We start from the raw sequence: 14,454 nt of genomic DNA, 5'->3' as shown, positions 1-14,454 counted from the left end.
GTTTGTCGATATCATGTGCAAAACAGGTCAAATCTACTGGACATACCATGATCCCAAGTCATTCTGTTTTCCCATAAGTCCTCATACAATGCTGCAAATGCAGCCTTCAGCACCGTCCTAACCTGACGGCTACCATTTTCATGGGTTTTATTGGCTCAGCTCATTGTGGTGCCTTCTTCTTCAATGTTCCCATGATTACAGATGTATGCCATTCTTCATGGCATCAAACAATGGTATATTCTGAATGGTCAAGGCGTATCATTGCTGTGCAGTTGTGTCATCTCCCCAGCAATGGAAGAGCTTGTAGAACAGTGAATGGTCAGTTAAACATTGCAATCATTAATAGTGCCTAAAGCCTATTCTATAGGAGCCAGGAGCCTGCATTATAACTATCATTATTATTATTATTATTATTATTATTATTATTATTATTATTATTATTATTATTATTATTATTATTATTATTAGGAATAATTATGTAAACAATCTGAAATGATTCCTAGAGTCTGTCACTGTTTTATGAGTCACAGCTGTTCTGCCACCATCATTCACAGTCACTTTGCACACATTCAACCACTATCGCCCTTCACTACCAAGGTCAACCCACATATACTCAGCAGCAGTGAACCTGCCCACGCACAGCCACACAGTTTCACACCCCCTCGCTGAACATGTGCACATTTTCTGCTAGGATTAATCATCCCCCAATTCAGGTTCTCAAGCCAACATCCATATTCTGTGCAACCCCTAGTCATACTCTGCACTTACAATTTTGCCTCGGCTGGCATACCTCCTTGCCCTGGCCCTAGGCTAGGCTGTCGGTGTTCACACTCATCTAAGCTCTGAGCTAAAGAGTGTAGCTCAGCGCAACCACTGCAAATATCCCTTTGTTTTTCAAGTGGGTAGAGTTTCAGAATGGATGAGTGCTTGTGAGGGAGGGGGTGGTAAGTGCGGCATAGGGTGAGAGATCTAAAACAGTCAAGAGGTCTTGGTGGAGGGACCCAAAAACGAAGCAATCAGTAGGCTGGGGGATATGCAGGTAGTGCACCAGGAGAACACAATACCTTCAACTTTTCTGCCCATGCTCGTTATATGCGGTCCTGAGTTAACAGGTCTTTTAAAAAAAGACAAAATGAAAAGAACTCCGTTTAGAAACACCACTCAGAGACCACGCTGATCAGTCTTTCTAAATTGAACTGTCATGCCCCTGGACGCACACGAGTGCATGCCGGGACTGACTGGTGCAGCAGACCCGGAAGTGGAAATGTGCGAGCATCCCAGGTAAGTGTTTTGGGTTTATGTCTGTGTATGTGTGTGTTTATGTGTGTGGCCGAGAGAGTGTGAATGTTTATCTGTGTCTCCGTGTGTGTCAGTCTGTTTGTGTCTGTGGAGGAGGAGGGGACTTTTTTTGTGAAGGGAAAGGGAGGCAGAGGGAATGGGGAGTGGGTAAATGTGAGTGTGTTTGCGTGTTTGTGTTTCTGAATCAATGTGTCAGTGGTGGCGGTTGAGGTAGAATGCTGTGGTGGGGAAGTGAGGAGACAGGGAAGGTAGGAGGTTTTGCATGGTGATACCAGCCAATTTCTAAAATAAAAACTCTCTCCACCCAGAAGTGTGATATTTCCGCTTTTAAGGCTGCACAAATCATCCGAAATAAATCCGTCTTTTTGGTGTGCGGCCTTCGAAATACAGAAATAACACGTAGGACCGTATCTGTAGGTCCTTGCAAATGATATGCTACTTGCATCCGAGCATCTCACCTGTTGCACAGCAATGCTCATGGGAACCTGGAAAGGAGTTGTGAGCAGTACCCAGTCACAGAAGATCTGCCCAGAACCTGACCCTGTCTTCAGTTACTGTTAATTCTAGAAAACACAGCATTCAATAAGTCTTCTGGGGTCCCTGTAGAGGCCGAACAATCTGTTCAATCTAAAAATAAGGCGCCTAGGGCTCCAGGGCTATTGCTAATTTGGAAACATGTCTTTTCATCTGTGAAATGTTACCAGGTCACTTTGTGCACTGGTCTATACACTTTTCAACGTGGAATGTTTTGGCCACCATTTTGACGCCAAGTAAATGAATTTCACAGCTACCAGGTTTTGCAAAAGATTGTATCTGTGAAAACTATCCTGGTGGTAAAATCTGACTGCTACGTACTTTGTTTAGGATGGGGCCTACGTGGTCAAATGTAAAATTCTCCTGTGTGTTTCAAAGCCTGTTACATTTCCATTAAATTATTTTGGAATGATTGCCTTTAAATCAGTGCTTTGAGATTCCTAATGAAATAACTAGACTAGCATACTGGATATTGTGTCACGGTTTGTTGGGTTGCGAATGGATTTAGAGCCATAATAACTTAGCAGTTAAAAAACCACACGTGTGCACATATACACTTTGGTCCTGAGAGATGTAGGATATAGGGCAAATAAGAATAGTGTAAGGGGGCTTGGGACGAGGGATATCAAACACATAACATAGGGCTTGGCTACCAATGTATCATTCCATTGTAATCTGTTGTGAAAGTGTCAGGGACCTGACCCTGTCAAGAGGGAATGGGACCTCTCAGCCTGGGCAGGGAGGTTGTCATGGGTGTCAGCCGAGCCACTACTGCCACAATTGCTGGGTGTGGGAGTAAAAAGGACCCCGGTTTCCATCCCTTCTACCTTTTCTCGCCCTATCCCTGTATTGCACAATACTGGCCGGTTTTTCTCTGTTGGTCATGTAGGATTGGCTCCCCCAGAAGGCCAGATGGTGAAGAAGCAAGCGACCAACCCAAGCAGGAGAAAGGCAGCATCTAACTATGGAATGGGGGAGCAATGGGGGTCAATCAGTACCAATGCGCCACCGAAAAGGACTGTGACATTTCTCTTACATTCACAAGACCCTCAGAACAGACTGTGCATGAAGTCGGCATTGCAGTTGCTTGATGGGATATGAACTGCAGCGCCTGCCTTCCCTTCAGCTGAATTGGAGAGTGATCCCCATAGCAGTCCAGCATAGCAGGGGGTCTGATCGACTCTGTTATGTAGTGGGACTTTCAGGATAGTTTGAGTGGGCCTCCAATTCAGAATGCAGTATGAGAAAGGGCTGGAGTTTAAACCCCTCTTCATGTGTTTGCTTACCCCCTCCCCATGGAAAAAGAAAGCCAGTTGTTGGCCTGGAGAACCAAGTATGGAAGGCAACCAATGGAGGGGGAAGAGGAAGGTTACAAAGGGGCGCAGGAAACAGGAAAGTGTGACCAAGAGGAGGAAGCATGGTGCAGTGGAGCAGGGAGAAGGGTTGCTGAAGGACATTGCAAGGTGAGGAATTGGCTGGTGGGAGAAGTACTTGAGTGTGAGAGTGTGTGCCAGGAGAGTGAGTGAGACTATCAGGGGGAGAGTAGGAAGTGAATGACAGTGAATGGGAAAGTGACTAGGAGAGTGAAAGGAGGGTGGGAGAAATTGTGGGTGAAGTGTAGAGTAGTAGAGTGAAGTGGAAAGAGTCGTAGTACAGAGTGGAGGAGAGTAGGGGTAGGAAGGAGAACCAGAGGAACAGAGGAGAGAGGGAGACATAAAGGAGAGTGGCAGGAAGACAGGGTGGAGCGTAAAAGAGAGGAAGATGAAGGGTAGAACATCCGGGAGAAGAGTACAAGTTTGTGCCAGGAAAGGACTAAATGAGACCTACGTGTTTGGAAGGCACGCCTACTTGTAACAATTGTATTGAGGGCCCTTGTTTAGGATTCAACTAGATTGTCGTCAGAAGGAGGCAGATCGAATCCAGAAGTAAGCTCAGGGGCAATGTGTCTGTCTTGGACGCAAGACAATGCAGATCAACATAGGTTTGAATCCCAGTCTCATGCTTTGTGTCTGGATTCTAGTATTAAGCACATCTTCAATTATGTATTCATTAGTTTTCCTTTAGGGATCACGACAAGCCAGTCAGTGATTAGCCAGTAGGGGTTATGATATCTAGTGACCATTCTGGAGTTGAGGACTGCTTAGGATAAGGAGAGAACACCCAATATCTTTAATAAAAAAAACCCTTGTACGTTGTTCAAGAGTTGGTATGTGTTTGAGGCCATCTGTGGCATGTGGTGTTATCCCTCAGACCCCAATACAGAGGTCACTCACAGCCAACAAAGATGTTGAGGATATTGTAATTGAACAAGATGGCTGAGTCCCTACCAGAAAAACATCCATGGCTGACAGATGTGACCTATATCAGGACTAAGAGGTGACAGTTCCAACCCAGGAAAGGACCCTAGGCAAAACTGGTTTCAGAATAAAGTACGTGCAGGGACCTATGGGCAGATTTCACCAGAATCCAGATTGACCCATAAACATTCCATGGATTTTGGACATGGAGTTCTTGATGGGGACTACTAGGGAGAAGTGAAGGTAATCCTCTTTAGCCTATGACATGATATATATTGGTAAATGCAAGTCATTATTGAAGATGTATTTACAGTAGTGAGTGGCCCAAACCTCTGTTTTGAGATGTTCAGCCAAATCCTAGCCGCAACAAAATCTGTTCAACTTCAGACCAAGCACTTTGGCTTTTCATTCAGACCTAATTCAACAACTCAGAGAGTGCAAGATAAAGAGTACAGATTGCAATGGGGAAGGGATTCAAAGATAGTCTGGCAGCATTCCGGATTAAGTTTAAGACTGAAAGGCATGTGTCTGTGTGTTGGAGAGAAGGGCTGGTGATAAGTGAGAGGTGGGCAGGGTGTGTCCCTATGGAAAAGGGCAATGGTCAAAGATGAAGAAGTCCCAAGTGGTAGTGAACACAGGTGGGACTGGGGTAAAGGCAGTCATATGCCAGGCAGATTGACACGTGTCCCTCTAAGAGGCTTCTCAGAGGACCTTCATGTTGGGACATCTCTCCATTGGCTGCCTGACAGGTTATTGAGTGACTATTGTGTGAGCTTCTGTATGGAAGAGAGTCTGAAAGCCATGCTCTCTAGCTGAAACTGCTAAGAGGAGCGGGAGCAGAGGAGAACCTGGATGAATGGACATCGGAACGCTTTCCAACACACAGCTGCCTCTGCTGGATTGAAACATGTAAACTGGCAAATGTGGCTGACATGTCTCCACCCATATTGACCTATTAGGAGAACTGCATATTGTGGGGTCCCTCCATTTCCAAGGGCCAACCTTCTTTAGTGGAAACACTTGAGAGATAAGATCATGTCTCTGAGCAGACAGAGAGGAGAGCGGCCCTGCATCTGCTGATGCCGAGGGGCATTTTAAGAGCTCTGAAGAAGCATCTCAAGTGTCACTTCTGAGGTCTAATCTGAGCTCGGCAGCAGGTCATTCATTTACTGCTAAATGATCTTGCCATGGGAACAAATCCCCCTTATGTATGAGATGCACGTTAGACCCATCACTCTTTCAAAAATGTGTTGAATCATCTCTGTCCCATCTGCATTACCTATAGCACCCTACTGTGCGATTTCACCTAGAAACAGGTTGGTGGTTTAAAGCGCTATAATGCTCATCGGCCTTCGCGCTTTATACATGTAATTAATGTAATTGGAGGGTGGGTTGAACAGTGAGAGGCATGTACAAATCCAGAGACACCTGCATTCTCTAATATGATGGGGTGTGGGCTAGGGAAGGGATGTGGACCGTCATATGCAGGAATTGAAATTCTTCCCAGTGGGAAAGTGCCATTGCAGAGCTTGTGGACGTTGGGCAGAGTTAGTCATTTCAGGCTTCGTGACACATGATGGACCATGCTCCATTTGGTCTCCCCGAGAAACCTACCCGTGTCTCTTCCTCCAGGGCCTGACGTTCCCCTGTGATCTGTCTTACCCTATGATTTGGTTTGCACTCTGAGGCCTACGGGCGTGTGGCGCTTAAAGAATGGCACATATCTAAATAAATAGTCAGTACTCAATAACATAGCAAATAGTTTGTTAAGCATTTAGTCGCAGCAAAATATGAAGTTGAATCATTTTATTTGATTAATCAGGTTCCAGACTTGAAACAGTCACTTCATTGTTTTAAAATAAATCACCATTTTAAAGATGTCTTTCCCCTCTTCTTTTATTTCTCTTCATTTTCATAAACACATCGTCCATATTCAAAGCATACCAACCAGAAGAGAATAGATTAAGCAAATAAAAAACAGCGGCCAAATGTCCAAAGGGTGTTGGATTTGCAAAGCCAGTGCTACTCAATGTGTCAGGACTCATTCATGCAAAGTGCCAGGCTCCAATGAATTACATGCACATTGAACGCATTACATTCTCTTTTTATTTACAACATAAATTACATTGCAACGGGAGTTTGCACCCTTCCTTATAACTCACATGGTAATGTGTCACTGGTGTATGGCTTCTCGTGTACTGTGTAGTAATTGAATAGTACTTGTCTATCCGGGACAAAAGGGAACCAATCGCAAAGAAGAAGTGGTGAATGCAGAACTGCTTCTACTGTGCACAGACCAACATCTGGCATCACATGTGAATCCAGCAGTCCACTGCCTGCATCCTGACACCTTCTTCGTAAAGAGGCACCTTTCATTCATAGTGCTCCATGTCCCTTTAAGGGATGGGACTATTATGAAATTCACAAGTGCATGAAAATGAACTATTCCCTACAGGCCCTTATCTCCATTAACTGGTGTGTGCAATGTGGGTCACCTGCAAAATCTGTCCTTCCTGTGGCTCTTTAAACTGTACTTTCCCTTGATCCCTGTACAGGATGTAAACATTCTGAACAGGGCAATGCCCATCAGACCAGTCTGTGCACCTGACCCAGATCCTGGCACTCTGATTGCACAGAGAGAGCATTCTCTCTTTTTTTTGTATTTACATATTTATGGAAAAATAAACACAAATTACATTACAGTCACAAACATTTCACACAAATATATACAAACCCATCCCTTCCCCTCCTCACACCGCATAGGTAAAGTGCACATTTGAGCTATTTATTCTTTAGAATTCACAGTCCAGATCACGAATCACATGTATAATGAGCAGTTAATTAAAAACATCTCCAAAAACCTCCCCCAAATTCCTTCACACATGTGTCTCCTCTTATTACTGTGCATAATCACCCCCTCCATTAATGGCATTCTATGCATATCGGTCTGCCATTCTTTGAAAGAAGGTACTTGCACATTGTTCCATTCTCGCAATTTAATTATTTTCGCCATCAGAGATTCCCTGAAGAACCCGCAGTTCTGTGTGTTTGACAAGTCAGTTATTAACTCTTCTTCCCCATTACAATGGTTGAATAATCATTATCAATATCCAACATCCAAACTTTGTTCATATTTATTGTGATTTCTTGCCAAAATACCCTCAAAACGTTGCATTCTCATATATATCAAATGTTCAACCGTGCCCTCCAAGTGTTTCCATCTCCAACATGCCTCAGATTCGAACAAACCCCTTGCATGGAGTTTTAGCGGAGTCCAGGAGGAAGAACGGAAAAATTGCATCTTACCTAATCGTATTGATTGAATGTTCAGAAGGGTGCTTTTCAGCCACTCAAAAATAGTCATGGGCTCAATCGGGATTTTTCCGTTCAGTTGAAGATGTTTAGATTTTGCTTTTACACTTGCAAACCGATACCTAAAAACATATGTACTCATGAGAATTGTGTTTTTCTCTTTTTCCCCCTTTCCTTTTTCTCCCATTGTTACTGTTTCCTTTGACATTTATACATTGTACCAATATGACACTGTTTACCCATTTCAACCCTCCCCCTATCCCCATCCTTTGATGTCTGTGTTACACATGACACATTTCGTTTTATATTTCTTATATATTTACTCAATGAATGATAATGTCTATGATTGAAATAGATGATGTTTTGCTAAACTAGCCCTGATTTGAGAAAGACGACTGAGTTCGTTGAAACATGTGTCATCATAAAGGGCACTTTTTGTATTCATAAAGTTAAAATTGCTTAAAAACAAACCTTGACTAAGTGGAATCTGCTTTATTTCGTACTGGCGCATGAGTGATACTAAGTAACTACTTTTCCAATACTTATTTTCAAAACGGAGTGGAGGAACCATTTATTCTCCGCTGTTACAAAACTCATGCGACTAACACTGGGATATTGTTGAAGAAAACAGGGCGCGGAGGTCTCCTTGATGAGTGTTTTTGCAAAAGGTTCCTCAATTCTATTTGCTTAACATATCCTTGTAGTCATTAAAAGGGTATTAGAGATGAACACAATATTACTTCATATGGGTCTCAATCTCATAGTTCTTATTCTGTAAGGTGCTGCATCTAGTCTCTGCTTTCTTTAGTCCAAGCAGTTTCGGCCAATGAGGATTGAAAAAATAAAGACTTTTGGCGCCTAGCGCTAGTAGTGTGCCCAAGAGGGGCGTAGACAGATTTTAAAGAGTTGAGTCTGTCTATGTCTGGCGCTTTGTGGAATGACCAGAAGGGACTGATATCAATAGAAGCATACACAAGGGAGTTTCCTTCTCGGGAACCTCGAGTTCTGACTCATGTAGACAGGTATGTTCACAGCTGCTTCGACGGAAATTCCTCTGAATCCTTGAAAAAGACCTGCTGCACTGTAGTGTTTTCTGAACCATCTTCTATGAACTCTAAGCCTGCCTCCTTCACCAGACCCTCACAGGGGGCACGTCGATTCCCGACTGAGGACAATCCTGCTGAGATCAGGCACTGAGGGATAGCAGAAACCATAACCGCAGGGATCGGAAACTTTCAACATGATGGTCAGCTTTGAAATGCTGATCTAAGGTTCTGCAACGAGCGTTGTACTTCATTTTCCCCAAGGGGGCATCATTTCCTTGATTTCGGGTAGTTTATCTCAAAAGAGGTGCGGAAAAAAAAACATGACCATGATTTCACGATATGAAAAACATGATCGTATATCATCATTTGCAAAGCTCTAACAGCGAGGTTCAACAGCACTGAAGGAGAGCCTGGGAGCTGTCCATGGTGTTGAACTGCCATGTCGAATATGCACTGGCTACCTTCGACCCTTTTGAACTCTGTGACTGAGAAGGACTCCGCAGTTGTGTACACTTTTTCGGGGTCCTCAATTACAAACGGCTGGGGACTCGTGTTTTTCTTCTGAAAGGTCCTCTTTTACCGTATGTAGTTTCAGTTTTCTAACAAATTACCTATTTCCTTTTAAAGTAAACAAGCTCTAACCGTCTCATTAGACACTCTTCTGTCACTTTTTTCTGTCTTTCTCTGTGTCTTGCACTGTCTCGCTCTGTGTCTCTCTTTCTCTCTCTCTCTTGTCTCTCCGTCAACTCTCTGTCTGTTTCTCTCTGTCTCTATCTAACAGGCCTTTGCTAGATCCATAGAGGGGCCATCCCATACTTTGACCCCCTTATAATACCCCAGACACAGGGGCAATAATTACTTTCCCACTCATAATAACCACAGAGCCGATATATATTTTTTTAGAAACAAAAGATTGCATTTATTGGAGTCAAGCAAAAGAATTGGGGGGCTGTCCCAGCCTCCTTTATCAAAGCAATGTCCTACAGCACCTTTAAAGGTGGCCCTTTTTATTTCCCAGGTTTTCAACAATATTTATTTTCCTCGGGGGACACTTGTCACTTCCGTTTTGAAAAGTAGCAGACTTCCGCCTTTGGTTAGCAACTGGCAGACAGTAATAGACCCGGGACCACAGTATTCAGTTGACGAGGGGTGTCAACTGTCCCTAAGGGCGTCCGTGCCCATCAAACCCGAACCTGGCTCGAGTGCGGTCATCGGGTACCGCTCGTGGCAGAAACCACAGCTCCAAACTCCTGCGTGGCTAGGACTGCCCTGTAACTTTGCCATGCTTTGGGGGTGGCTCCCCTGCTGCCTCCAATAGCCTCAAAAACAATAAGTCATGCTCACCAATGTCCCTACTGGCACCATGTTTTTTTCAATGACACCAGTAGTGCTGTGAGGAAAAACGTCCAGCCCTTTTCCGGAAGGGATGCACACTATTTCCCTCCAGATGGGACAGTAGTTCTCCCAATAGCCAATGCCTAATACATCCCATTCCCTCAGGTTTTGCAAATGTTTCTATGCTCCTGTTCAATCTCCTTCTAGATTTTTCCATTCCAGTAATGGAGAAGGCTCCACGCCACTGCTGCCAGGGCAGCATTTCAGAATAAACAAAGACTGTGCCTGGCAACTCTTGTGCCAAAATCCTTAGAGCCACCTGCATCTGTGCCAACAAGTGTTCCCGTCCTAATGCGTCAAGGTCATTCCCGCCCAAGTGCAAGCCCATATTTCTAGGGGCTGGCCTCCCTCGTCGCTGCCTGTGCACTGTGGGCAACAATGAAAGTCACCTCATGCCCGATGTGCCCAGCCAAGCCACTTTTGTCTTGCTAAATCCCATGTTGGAACCTCTATTCCATTGTTGTACTCTTTTCTCAGCCCGAACAACAAACAAAAGCCCCATAAACCATACTGCGTCATCTGTTAATACAAGAAAATTGTGTCACAAATTATCAAACACCAAGAATGATCAGTAGCAAATCAATTAAACCTGCGCTGAAGCTTAGGTCGTCAGTACAACCTTCAAATTATTTATAAATTCAGCTGCCCCTCCCTCTGTTCCTTTTTACAAGGTTGGTTCATTTTACCCTCTGGCCTCACATATAATTGGTAGTTGCACTGGCATAGCCAGGATTGTCTGACAAGTAGGGCTTGAAGCTTATGTAGTTGGGACCTCCACAGTGACATTAACATCTGTACATGCCCACACAGTGCTGCTGAGTGGGCATTTACAGATGTTGGGTGGGCCAAGCCCGCTCAGGCCCTACCCTGTCTATGCCTCTGGGTAGCAGGCAGATTCCCATTTGCCTATCCTTTGAATTGCTGGTGGGGTCATCCCTTGCAAGAATGCCATGTTGGCGACCTCTATGCTAAAGCTGTGCACGGACCAGCCCTTGTCATGTTTTCATACTTCCCCCAGGGTGGCGGACAAACATTTTTGAAACTGGTAAATGGTCAGGGGGTCTTTACTTCCATATACTAGTACGGTGACCCCTGGAGATGTCATTGCCATGAAAAGCTTCAGTAGCTGGATAGGGCAGCTGTCTTTGCCGGGATACCCATATAAATTGACCTACTTTCATTTCCCTTCCTGATCAGTCTTAGATCTTCACAACCTGATTTTTAACCCCTCTCCTGTGCCACTGATGATTAAGGCAACATCACCCGCTAACAGGGCTTTCCTTGACTGATCCTCTTAGTTGGCTGCAACCAATTTCTTGTCCCGGAAAGACCCAGAAAACTCCAGAGTAAAAGCAACCTTGAAAAATGACACATCAGAGGCATCAAAACATACTGTGGACAGAGCTTTAAGTAGTTTCTGTAATAACACAAAATCTATCGGCTTGCGCGCATCCTTCTTGGGCCTATCCACCCAGCCCCATCCTTTTAATGCTGCCCGTTCCATAAAACATTTAATCGGATTCCCTTTACTCAGTACATTTCTGTAGAAGGATATTGCTGCCAGGTACCCTGCAGCCCAGCTCCTGCCCATTCCCTTCCTGTGGGCTCTCTCTAAAAACAAGCACACCTGTTCCTCCAGTGTTCTTTCTGGTTCACCCCAACGCATGTGACACAATCAGAAACTTACCATAGACCTGCTGGTACCTGCACCTAACACCTGGTGTGAGCAATCACTTCATTAAGTCCCAAAGCATCCTGTCCATGACACCAGCTGCCACCACTCCCTCTGAACTGTGCCCCCTTCTCCCTGGCTGCAGGATGGGCTTTCTGGAACATTTCCCACTGAAAACGAGAAAGAGCGTCATCAGCAATGTTAACAACACCCTGTACATGGTGAGCCCTAAACTCAATATTCAGGTGAAAGACAATCTCTACCAACTTCCTCAAGAGGCTCAGCACAGCAGGGCAAGATGCTTATTCTAAGTTTATGGCCTGTACTGCCATCTTCCTTTTCGATTGCTCTTTGAAGGGCATCTCGGTTGGCAGTAGGGTGTATATCGAGATGGGTGGGCAGATCTGGGCCAGAAGTACCTGCTCGTGTGTAGGCTCCTCCTACTGGAGATATAACACAGAGGGGTTAACCACTGATCTAAGTTGTATCATACTGTTAGTTGTGTATGAATTATTATTTATCAACAATATTGATGGTGTCCGAAACGTGACCAGTGACTCAGACTTATGAGAGAAAGGTGCAGTGGCAAAAAAGACAGTTCGTAAACAAATTACACAATTGCTGTTAGTCTTATTTACATGGCTTAAACACAGGATTTATTTCATGTTAATCATCAATCTGGTTGTAAAACAAAGGTGACGCATACCAGTTTGCCGTAGAACAACAAGTGGATCAGAGCATGAGTCTCCTGCAGCACCTTTTTTGCCCAACTTGTACCTTTCCTGTGCATTCTCTCTTAAACCAATACCCATAGCTCGGCCTCATCCTCAAACCCGTCAGCACTGGTGCCGTTGGAGCTTCCTTTGCCGCTGGTGAACATGCCTGGTGGCCCTTGTCTCGGCGTTCTGTATGGACCTGCGATGGTAGCAACACGATTCAGCTGTTATGTTGTGTATTTCTTGCACGTCTTCCGCAAGGGTCCCTGAGCAGCCCTTATCAAGCGCTCCCGTACTCAACGCTATTGCATTATTATGTAGTTACTTGGAGGGCACCTCCTCGATATCAGCCATGCAGCCACTTCTTTCTGAATGAGTTGCACACAGGAAACACCGTACCAACATCTTTTAGCTCTTCCCTTGTGTATTTCCGTGACCGACCTGCCAACATCCCTCTGCCGTTGCAACATATCCTTCAACCTGCGATAGCACATAGAACAGTCATGGTATCACAAGAAAATCAGATGATATAACATTTGCCGCCCTCCAGCTGGGACTCCTTCTAATTCCTTTCCCGAACCATTATGTATAGGCTCATTATAAATACCAGATAAATAAGAACATTAATAGCCATCTGGTTCCTGCCCTTTTCTTGTTAGCAAACTAGCTCATTGTACCCCTTTAAGGAACAGTGATTGCAATGGAAACCATCCCCAAAAGTACCAACATCCACATTGCTGGCAACCTGGCACCTAAGGCCCCAATGCATGTTTGTACCATCCAATGCCCCTCACTATTGGCAAGCGTGGATGCACGCTTCCAGAAATACACCCACGTGCAAACTTTCTAATATTTGAAATGCAGCCATGGTAGCACCATACACAAAATTGCGGTGTAATAATTTCAAGTTTTGCTGCCAAGTTTTCCTGTCCAGAATGACCTTGATGGGCTTAAACCATTGATTGCTCGATACTGGCAGCGGCCATTACTAAATTGTAATTAAATTAGACAAATGTGGCATGCAAAATCTGCTGCTCAAAAAATATATAGTACTCTAACAACCTCCATCTGCTAAACAATCATTTATCTGTGCACCGTTTGCACGGCAATTAAAAAATTATTCCAAAATGCACATTTTGCGCGAAAGCCGCCCTGTTTCTGCACCGCGATACATTAGCAAATGTGGCATAGCAACCTCTATTTGCCTGGCAATTTCTCATGGTTAGACAGTTGCACAGTAAAGGAAATATATTCCTGAATGCATTCGAAACATGGACCGAGAAAAATAACATGGCCAGACAAAGTGCAGAACGTTTGGCGCGAAAGCCGCCATCTTTATATTCTGCGATAAATCCCGGTACCCAGCGCATGCATGGCATGAACAACCAGCACCCAGCCAGGGACTGGAGGCAAATATCAACATTCCGCACAGAAACGGGTTTATCTTATGTGATAAATCGCTGTGCCCAGTCCTCCCCGCAATCTGCAATCTGTCCTCGCAATGCATACTAAAAACCTCCCCAGATCCCACAAGCAGAGCCCTTGTATTTACATTTTTTAACCCTACCGAGCACTGCATACCAAAAATGGCGCGTGACCAGCATCGCCCAAACGGAGCCAAAAAGTCCCAGAGAAGCCATATGCCCAAGCCGAACCGATGTAGGCTTGCAGGTCCTTTTTACATCTGCGGGGGTGCTGCAGTGCTAAGCAGGATTCTCACGTTGGCCCATGCCACCTCAACCGGCTTTCAGGTTACCATCTGCCTTCCGCATGTCCAGCCACACATGGCGTGGAACAGGGGGGCAAAAACACATTATATTTGACCAAACATTACATTTTTGTATTTGGCGCAAAAAATGTTGCTATGTTCGCCCGGCAAAGGTGTGCACGGCCAGAAAAAATGGCGCGAGATCAGCGCCCACTCAAATCATAATTGTTCGCCCCGTTGTGCACGCACACACTGACAAAAATGGCATGAGATCAGCGCCCACCAAGAAGTAATCAAACCATGCCGATTCTGTCGCTACCCCGAATGGCACCAATAACCATTGTGTGCATGAATGGGCCCTGGAAACCACCACAGGCCATATTTAAGCAATATGACCCGGGCGGCGGGGGCATTACCGACTCAGGTAATGCCCCTGCCGATCAAGGTCATGTTGCTATTAGTATCCCGGCCCGCA

At 44.9% G+C, this 14,454-nt stretch overlaps 1 protein-coding gene across 1 annotated transcript in view; it reads left to right on the top strand.

Annotated features, from left to right (window-relative positions):
- MGAT5B (alpha-1,6-mannosylglycoprotein 6-beta-N-acetylglucosaminyltransferase B) overlaps positions 1-14,454 on the top strand; it is a 1,313,368-nt gene that overhangs the window by 763,101 nt on the left and 535,813 nt on the right. The gene's annotated exons all lie outside the window — the stretch shown is intronic.

This window comes from Ambystoma mexicanum, chromosome 3q (assembly GCF_040938575.1).
Source record: "Ambystoma mexicanum isolate Mex_15411 chromosome 3q, UKY_AmexF1_1, whole genome shotgun sequence".
In the NCBI taxonomy this organism is placed as follows: Eukaryota; Metazoa; Chordata; class Amphibia; order Caudata; family Ambystomatidae; genus Ambystoma; species Ambystoma mexicanum.
Note: the sequence above shows the minus strand (reverse complement) of the source record. Positions and strands in the feature narration are given on the sequence as shown.